This window comes from Muscardinus avellanarius, assembly GCF_963383645.1.
Source record: "Muscardinus avellanarius genome assembly, chromosome: 15".
Lineage (NCBI taxonomy): Eukaryota > Metazoa > Chordata > Mammalia > Rodentia > Gliridae > Muscardinus > Muscardinus avellanarius.
In genome coordinates, this window is record NC_137801.1 from 46,920,104 (window position 1) to 46,930,935 (window position 10,832).

Genomic DNA, 10,832 nt, shown 5'->3' on the forward strand with positions numbered 1-10,832 from the left:
TTCCAAAAACTATATGACACTATTTTGTTTCTTTTTTTTTTTTTTTGGTATTGGGGGTGGAACCCAGGGGCTCTTCTACCTCTGGGCTATACTTCCAGACCTATTTTATATTTTATTTGCAAACAGGATCTCATTCAGTTGCTGAGAGCCTCACTAACTAGCTGAGGCTGGCTTCAAACATGTGCAATCCTCCTTTCTCAGCCTTCCAAAAACTTGGATTGCAATTGTACACCACTTTGCTCAGTTCTATAAGACAATATGAAACATACAAACCTTTAGATAAAATCCATTGAAAAAGAGATAGAGGCAAAGGCCAAGGGTATATGTAAGTTTTTCAGAGAAATAATTTAGAGAATTTTCAAGCATGGAAAGAGACTTGGACAGGAGGCATACAGGACACAGTTAAGACAAGATCAAAGAAGGACCTACCCATGCCATATAATAATGAAAATGACCAATACAGAGGCTAAGAAAAAATTGCAAAAGCAGTGAGAACAAAAGAACTAGTGACATTCAGGGGCAAAATAATAAAAATCACTCCAGACTTTACAACCCAAGTCACAAATGACAGGAGAGACTAAAATGATGTAATCTAGAACCTGGAAGAAAACAACTTCCAACCAATACTGCTATATTCAACAAGTATAATATGTAAAATTGTTGGAAAAATAAATGTGCTTCAAGATAAGCAGAATCGTGTGTGTGTGTGTGTGTGTGTGTGTGTGTGTGTGTGTGTGGTACTGGGGTTTCTGGGAGCCCTTCTACCTCCGGACTACACTCCCAGACCTATTTTTTATATTTTTATTTGGGAACAGGGTCTCTTAAGTCAGCGAGTCTGGCTTTGAATCTGTGCGATCCTCCTGTCTCTGCCTCCCAAGTGCAGGGATTACAAGCATGCACCACCATGCCTGGCAGCAGAATCTTAAAAAATTTCTGAATACTAAGCCACCACTAGAGAAAATACTTAAAGGAATAAATTATAAAGAAAAAAAGAGCAAATTCAGAACCAGAGAAGAGATTAATTCAATCAGTGGGGAAACGAAGAAAAGAAGAAATAAAAATGACAGAAAAAAATCATATATCAATAATAAAACTGAACATCGAAAGACTTAATTCACCAATTAAGACATACACTGGCAATGTGGATTAAAAAACATAATCCAAATATATATATGCTGCTGACAAGAAACTCATTTTACAACCAAAGATATTCATAGGCTAAAAGTGAAATGATGAAAAAGATATCATGTCAATGGAGACTGAAAATGGGCTGGAGTAGCAAAAGTGATATCCAGTAACAGACTTTAAGCTAAAACACATCAAAAGAGACAAAGCAGGGCACTTGCATTTATTAAAGGGAATAATCCAGCAAAACTATAATGATATTAAACATTTATGCCACAAATATGGGTGCACCCAAATTTGTAAAACAAACACTTTAGTACATCAAGTCTAAAACAGATACAAATACTATAATATTGGACGACGACTTCAACACACTACTCACTTCACTAGATTGATCTTCAAGGCAAAAGATGAGTAAAGACTCTTTTTAGCACTGAGGGAAATTACAAACTAAATAGGATTAACGGATATATACAGAATATTTCAACCAGAAAGAGAAGAGTAGATATTTTTCTCAGCTGATAATGGAACCTTTTCCAAAATAGATCACAAAGAAAGCACCAGAAAATTCAAAATATATAATGTAATTTCCTGCATCTTTTCAGATCACAATGGAATTAAAGTAGAAAATAACAGAAAGACCAAAAGAAACTATATAAATGCATGGAGATTAAATAATACACTCTTAAATGAGGAGTGGGTAAGATCAGAAATAAGGAGAGAAGTAAGAAAAAATTCCTGAAATTAAATGAAAATAGAGAAACAACATAACAAATTTTTTGGAAAACTTTGAAGGGGTGTTAAGAGGAAAGTTAACAGCACTGAGTGCTCACATATAAAGAACTGAAAATCATTAAGCAAGCATCTTAATGACCACATTTCAAGGACCTGGAAAAATAGCAACAGTCTGATCCCAAAACCACCAGAAGGCAGTAAGTAATTAAAAACTGAGCACAAATAAATGCAATAGGAAAAAAAAAGAATTAACAAAACACAATGCTGGTTCTTTTAAAAGATTAAAAAGATTGACAAAAACCTTGCCAACCTAACAAAAAAAGAAAGAATCAACTCAATTAACTAAACTAAGAAATAAAAAGGAGATCACCACAGACAATGGCAAAATTAAAAAATATTACCAGAAAATATTTTGAAAATTTATGCTCCAATAGACTGGAAAACATAAAAGAAATAGATTTCTAAACACATATAACCTACCTAAATTGAACCAATAAGACATAACAACCATAAATCAACCAATAGCAAGAAAAAAAAAAAAAAAACACAGAAACAGCAATAAAAAAAAAAATGCCACCAAAGAAAAGCCCAGGATCAAATTGGTTTCCAGCTGAATTCTAAAAAAAATTCAGAGAAGAACTAACCTGAGTATATTGTTCTGAGAAATCGAAAGTGATGACATTCTTCCAAACTCCTTCTAAAATGCCAGTATCACATTAATACCAAAAACAAAGATACTTCAAAAAAACTAAAAACCAGTATCTTGCAAATACCGATCCCACTCTTGTCGGCCCCAGTTGTGGCCTGGCTACCCGGTGGACTGATCCAGACCTCTCTGTCTCAAGCAGCGGCCTTGCCTCATGGGAGGCCCCGGTTCTGGCCTCGCTGGCCCTGACACTGGCCTAACCCCTCAGCAGGCTGTGATCCAGGCCTCCAAGACCCCGGCACCAGCCTTGTCTTGCGGCAGGCTCCAATCCCGGCCTCTCTGGCCCCAGCACCAGCCTAACCCCTTGACAGGCTCCTATTCTAGCCTCGAAGGCCTCAATAGCGGCCTTGCCTCATAGAAGGCTCTGATGCCGGCCCTTGGCCCCAACACTGGCCTAACACCTCGGCAGGCTCTGATCCTGGCCTCGGAGGCCTCAATGGCAGCCTTGCCTCACGGCAGGCTCCAATCCTGGCCTCAACACTGGCCTAACACCTTGGCAGGCTCTGATCCCAGCCTCAGAGGCCTCAATAGCGGCCTTGCCTCACAGAAGGCTCCGATGCCAGCCAGTGGCCCCAGCACCAGCCTAAACCCTCAGCAGGCTTGGATCCTGGCCTTGGAGGCCCCAGCATTGGCCTTGCCTCATGGCATGCTCCGATCTCAGCCTCGCTGGCCCCAGCACCGGCCTAACCCCTCAGCAGGCTCCGATCCCAACCTCGGAGGCCTCAATAGCGGCCTTGCCTCATGGAAGGCTCTGATGCCAGCCAGTGGCCCTGGCACCCACCTAATTCCTGAGCAGGCTCTGATCCTAGCCTCAGAGGCCCCAGCACTGGCCTTGTCTCGTGGCAGGCTCCGATCCTGGCCTCGCTGGTCCCAGCACCGGCCTTGCCTCATGGCAGGCTCCGATCCCAGCTTTGCTGTGTCCATCGCTGGCCTCACCCCTCAGCAGGCTCTAATCTGAGCACTCTCTTCGTCCAACTATTTGTCCCACATTCTCAAGGGTGCATGGTGGTGGTAGCATTCTGCCTCTGGGGCCATTACTTCAAAGGTTCCAGGTGTAATGCATCAGATCTCTGCCTCCCCTGAGTACTGGACACTGCCATTGCCACTGCCTCCACCATTTCAAATCTTTCCCAAGCTCTTTTTCCACTCTGAATGTTGTCCAGTCTTCCTAAGCATGTGCAACGGTAGCATTCAACCTTTCGTGTAATTTCTCCAAAATATAAATAAATAAGTTTGTTAGGCTCCGATTTCTTCTTCTCCTGAGTACAGGTGTCCACCGCCAACGCGAAGACCGCTTTCAGCACTGCCTTTTTCCTTGGTTCCCGCTAAAGTCTCTCTCCTTACAGGTGATGTCCATGATTCTTAACAATGTAGATTAGAAGCAGTCCTCCTTAGCAGGGAATTTTTCCAATAATTCCTGTTCATTTGGATAAGTTTTGTCTGCATCTTCAGTATCCTGGCATCTGCCACGGTCTCCTTGACCCCTCTCTGATATTTTCCTTTTTTCTTTTTCTTTTCCTTTTCTACAGGGTCCTTCCGGGTGGAAAGGGGTTCACCTAGGGGTGCCCCACCAATGCCTGCCCATCCGCCCAGGGTTGGGGACAGAGGCCCGAACAACAGGGTCCTTCCGGGTGGAGAGGGGGTCACCAAAGGGTGCCCCACCAGCGCCTGCCCACCCGCCCAGGGTCGGGGCCAGGGGCCCGGACCACAGGGTCCTTCCAGGTGGAAAGGGGGTAGCCTAGGGGTGCCCCGCCAGTGCCTGCCCACCCGCCCAGGGTAAGGGCCAGGGGCCCGGAAAACAGGGTCCTTCTGGGTGGAAAGGGGGTCACCTAGGGGTGCCCCGACAGCACCTGCTCACCCGCCCAGGGTCGGGGCCAGGGGTCCAGACCACAGGGTCCTTCTGGGTGGAGAGGGGGTCGCTGAAGTGTGCCCCACCAGCGCCTGCCCACCCGCCCAGTGCCAGGGTCAGGGGCCTGGACAATTAATTTCTTTTCTAAATGCCAACAACTAATCCATGAAGAAAGAAATAGAGAAAAAAATTTCATTCACAATAACCTCAAATCAAATAAAATACCTAGGAATAAACCTAACCAAAGACATAAAAAATGTACAATAAAAACTATAAAATATTAAAGAGAGAAATTGAAGACCTTCGAAGATGAAAAGAGCTTCCTTGCTCATGGATAGGCAGAATAAATATAATCAAAATGGTGATTCTACCAAAAGTTATCTACAGATTCAATGCAATTCCTATCAAAATATATATGCATACCTAAGTTCTCTAAAGCACAAATCACAATAGCCAAGCATGGAACCAGCCTATGCATCTATCCACAGATGAATGGATCAAGAAAATGTGGTATATATACACACAATGTAGTTCTACTCAGCCATAAAAAAATTATGTCATTTTCAAGAAAATGCATAGAAATAGAGAATATTATGCTAATTGATATCATCTAGTTTCAGAATCAAGGGTCATATGTTTTCTTTTATATGTGAAAGCTAGACTGAAAATAGAAACAAAAATGAATACAGTTAAATGAGGTGAGAGACCAGTAGAATAGTAAAAGGAGAATTGGGGAAGAAGGGAAGGAGGGGGAGGACTTTAGAATAAGAAAACCATTTAAATAATGTTATGTCCACATATGAAGGTATCACTACCAATATCACTAACATGTGCAAGGAGGAAAGAGCAGGGAAGGATAAAGAGAAAACTATGCCAAGTGATGTGTACCTGTGAGAATATATCACTTTGAATCACATTATGATTTATAATCACATTGAATCAATAAAGCTATGAGAAACAGAATATATATATATATATATATATATATATATATATATATATATATACAGAGAGAGAGAGAGAGAGAGAGAGAGAGAGAGAGAGAGAGAGGAGGAAGAAAGAGAGAGAGAGAGAGAAAGAGAGAATGAGAATAAACCCCAACGTTTCTGCAGGGTTTCAGTTTGTCCTACAGCCTGGGAAGGAGTGAGTACCAGGTTTTATGTACATATTCAGTTGTTTCAGTTGGGGAAGTTTACCTCAGGGGCATTTGGAGATATATGAGCCATGTTGGTTAACATAATGAAAGGAAGGAGGAGAGCACCACTGCCATCTAGTAGGTAGAGCCCAGAAATGTTGTCATATGTTCTACAATACATAGAACAGTCTCTACAACATGGAAGTATATTGCTCAAAATGTCAATAGCATCAAGTTTGAGACACTACAAAACAAAGTCTTATGGAAATAATTACCAGTTGAAATCATAAAGACCTCATACCTTTTATCAGCACTGTTTAGCTTCTCTCTTGTTTATTTCTTGGTTTCCTTTGAATTTAGTATAAAGGGGACCTCAAATGCATTGCCATTAGCCTGGTACTTTCCCTATATACTTTTTTGTCTCAAAAAGAAATACTTTGTTTTATTCTTTATTGTCTGTACATCTATAATGGAGTAGAGATTGCTCTTCTGTGGTTACAGATCAGCTAGATGAGATTAGCAGCAAAGGTCCACAAGGACAGCCCAAGATAAATTCTCTCAACCTAGAAAATGTCTGCCAGAAAATATGGTGGAGAAATGACTACTATCAGTGCACACATAAATAAGAGAAAGCTTATTCTCCCAAAGAAAGCTTGTTCTTCATGAGAGTATGATTGCCTAATTTATCTTTTGTGAATTAAAGAATGTATTCCATTATGTCTAAAATAGATTCCACAATGGAATGTTTCTAAAGTTGTTTTACTTTCTGGAGAACATCTCTTAGGAAAAAGTTTATTTAGGGTAAAACATATAGTTTTCTTTAGTCATAAAAGATTTATTGTATAAGGAATTTCTTATACCACAGACTAAAAATACTGTAACAATTCATCTTCCATAAAATTGTACAACTACTTTCAAATATGATGAAAAATATATAGCTCAGGATTTCTTTTCTTTCCTTAACACAGTTAGTGTCATTTTCAAGTAGACTGAGAAGTCATGTTCTCTACATCACTTTCCATTTTAATGTGGAAATAAAAGGATTTTATTTTTCTGCAAAATCAGATGATAGTTTTATTTCTACATAAGTATCACTTCACCACTCTGTTCTGAACAATTGCACCTTGTATTTCACCTGAGTTCTTAAGGGCTTTTTGTCTATCTTCTATGACCTTCAGTAGTTTATGGGTCCTCCACATTAGGGTGTGTGTGTGTGTGTGTGTGTGTGTGTGTGTGTATGCACACAGACCTGAGTGGATGCACATCTATTGGGCAGGGAAAGGAGATGCATTATTTCTAGAATTCTAAAAGAACCAGAAGTTAAGTGCTGAAAACTCAAAACTTTGTCCATGATTTTTCTGTTTCTTTTGGATTTTAGAATAGTGGCTCATTAGATTGACCAATTTTCACAATGCTACCAGCAATTTTGTAAATAAATGGTCACTATTTTAAAGACCTCAAATAGAGTAAATATTTCTATAATTATGTTACTTTGGCCTATTTTCTAACATAACTATAAAATTGAACATGAAATTACCTTTTACCATTTCATCTAAATCTTTACCTTTTCCTCCTGTATATATTACTAATATTGTGAATGCTAATGCCAGTTGGGACATGATAAAAAGTAGTCAGTCTTCTTCGCACAGAATAGATATTTAAAACTACAAAATAGATACTTGGGCAAAGTCTGTTATTTTCTTGAATCTGAACTAGAGAGGCCATGTGGGAAATAAGACAAATTGGTGCCCATTTGTGTTTCAGTTTAAAAGTTATCAAATATTGATCACTTCAAAATTGTAACTAATTCTTTGAAAACAAAATTAAATTTTTGTCACCTTTATAACTCTAGTGACATATCATTTTTAAGATCTTTTGGAACTTAAGAAGAACATTTATCCTCAAATGTATAAAACATTTCGACAAGGTACAGTTAAAATTTTTCATAAAATTAATAAAAATGTGATTCTCAAAATTCTTTATATTGAACTAGTATGTTTTTTGATCATCATGGAATGGCAAGATATTTTTTTTTTACTTTACCAGGCTACCTTCTTTACCATTTCTTCCTTCTTCATCGAGGTGACAGGCATGCATACTGCCTTAAAACTTATGGTGCCCACAAGTTGGCTATTGAAGCAATCACACTGAATTTGGCTTGATTAGTTTTGTATAGTTTTTCCTGTATTAATTCTCCAAGTTATATGATGTGAAGCTCAGCATTTGTAATTGCTTCCGTTAAAAGGGATTCTGGAGTAGGTACATTTTAAATTTTGAGACAAGCAACCAAAAAATTAAGTAAAAGTCCCAAAAGAGAAATAGAAGAAGTTGAATTGAATCTACTCTTTCTCTGGGAAAAGTGGTTTACTGAATACAAAAGGGAGGGGGGAATGTTTTCAGAGGTAGTAAGTTAACTGACAGCAAAAGCTCTGATATCCTTCCCCAGATGAAAGAATCAGAAGAAAAATTGATTTGATCCTCCTTGACAGCAATAATGCATGCTTAAGAGTATAGACTCTGGAACCAGATGGCACAAGATTCCAATCCCATCTCTCCTACTTAATAAATTATGTATAGAGTGTATGCTTTGTATTTGTTCTTAATAAACTCGCAGGACCTAACTCTTGAGCATTAAGCCTGAAATGACCAAGATTCTGGCTGATGCCATTTACACTGGACATGCCTGAGAGCTTCAACCCCTGAGAAGTTTAACAACTATAGGCGATGAGAAGACCTGTGGAGAGGCTAAGCCCATCTACTGAATCCTGACAATGTGGCATCTATGTCAAGAACAGAAGCATTTTCATCATCCAACATTTTACCTGCCTCTTCCTCAAAATTACATGAACCCCAGCTATCTTTATAAATTTCTCTAAATATATGAGCCTGCAGTAACTTGATTTATTTTTTATTTTGGGCTTGGGAAGGGCGTCTTATTTATTTTATTCCAGATAGTAAGTTAGAGTTACACAATTCCAGGTGAAAACATTTAGACTAAACTAATCCTTATTGCAGATTTGTCATCAATCTCTGTGACTTAGGAAGTCACTTATTCTTACCTAATATCTCCAATATCCACTTCATAGTTTTGTTTATGTGGAAGACTAAATGATTTACTCTATGTAAAATCCCTAAAATGGGGTGTTTCACAGTGCCTTGCATATAGATACTTGATGTGTTTGAATTTGCTTTATTGCAAGTTGTAGTTGCTACTGTCATTTTTCTTTGCCAGCTATACTTTGGGACAATAATAAAAGCATACATAAAATCAACATGTAGCTACCAGAATGTTCTTAGTTTATGTCTTTATTTTTTCTTTAGTAGATGGAAATTCATTGAAAAGAAAAACAGCAGTTAACATTTCTTTCTTACATTGGGGTGAGTAGAATATGTCTACAGATTTGCATATGCTTGGAAAGCTAACATGCATCTCATATCTTGCTAAAGTTTCATGATATCTTATTTAAGATAAGTACTATTCTTCCTATTTGCATATGAGGAGATGAAGACAATTGTCTAAAATCACATAGCTAATGAGAGGCAGAAGAATTCCACCAAGGTTCTATCATATCGTAGTTTCGTACTTTTTAAGATATACATTTTTATTTTGAGTAATTAAGAAATATTACATCATGAAACTTAGCAGTTATTATCATTTTATCATTTATGATCCAAGTTTTTATAACATATACATATATACTAATACTTGTACACAAAACTCAACCAGATGTTATTTAAGTTTTTCTCAAAATTGTTGCATATACCTGAAAGCTAATAAGTAAGAATACAATTTTCTCACACTTTCTAAATAGATCAATTTGAAAAGATTTCCTAAAGGGACTATGTTTTAAGTAATATTTATGTGATCACTTATCTCTCAGGACATAATAGAATGGGAGCTAAGAGATAGAAAGAAGAGAAGAGGCAAGGATTGCTTTGGAGAGAATCTGAAGAGGGAGTGCATCATCACCACTTCAAACAAATGAAGAGGATGTGTGACCCCACTGTCATCATGTTAGGGCACTTTAGGGAGTCTTTAAAATATCCTCTCACAAAATTTTAATTATTTTCACAAGTTTGCAATATGTAGCAATTGATGCATGACCTTGCTTAAAAAATTTAAAGAAGAAAAATGACATTGTCTATGACATTAGAGCCAAAAGAGGGATTGAGTGGGTGTGATAAGTGAATGCATGATCATAATTTATTATAATTTATCATTTGGTACATATCTTTCTCACTAACCAAAATAAACATTATGAAAGTTTAAGGGACTATAGCCATCCTGAAAAGACTATACCTAATAAGTCTGCCAGACATGAAGAAATAACCATTAAAAGTACCTTTAGGAGAAGTGGATTCAGAAGAGAAACTGAAGATATAGCAAAGCCAAACTGTAGCATCCCTTGTTTCTATCAGACACCATCACAGTCATAAGTCCCCAGTGAAGCAATTTTCAAATAATCCACCAAATGACCATGAGAGAATATTTAGCATTTTACTTTGTTATATATAGTTCTCAAGAGCAGATTATGATAGTATGAGTTACTGAATGATTGTCAGGAGAAAATTTTCAATGGACATTTTTTAATTCTGTTTGAGTCCTGAGAAAATAGTCTTTTATTTCAAACCAACTTTTTGGAGATAATTTGATGATAAAGGAGGTGAAAAATGATTGTCTTTTAGAGCACAGGAGAGGTTGACTTACTGAACAGCATAATGGAAAAAAATCTTTTCCTCCAGAACAAAAGAGCAGGTAGGTTTGTTTGTAGCCCATTATAAAAGGTTGGTATTCTATGAACTTTCTTCACTTCCTATCCTTCCTTCCTTCCTTCCTTCCTTCCTTCCTTCCTTCCTTCCTTCCTTCCTTCCTTCTTCACTAGAGATTGAACTAAGAAATGTTCTACCTCTGAGCTACACTCCAGCCCTTTTTATATATTTATTCTGAAACAGTTTTTATATATTTATTCTGAAATAGGAGTGCACCACCATGCCTGGCTGAACCCAGGATTCTTAAGTCTGAAACAAACCCACTCCCTGAGAAGCATCAATCAGGACCCCGGAAACTGAAAATGAAAGGCACAACAAAAATCAAGGTCCATGCTGACTCTTGTGCCACAAGTAACAAGTCCTATATCTCTGACCTAGAAGGCTCCTGTCTTCTGCCAGCATTTATGAAACTGTGTCAGTCTTACTACTTAAATTTGAGGTATGGTCAAATCTCTAGTCATTCATTGTTCTTGAATACAAAACAAATTGCCCTTTCCTTAAAACACTCCTCT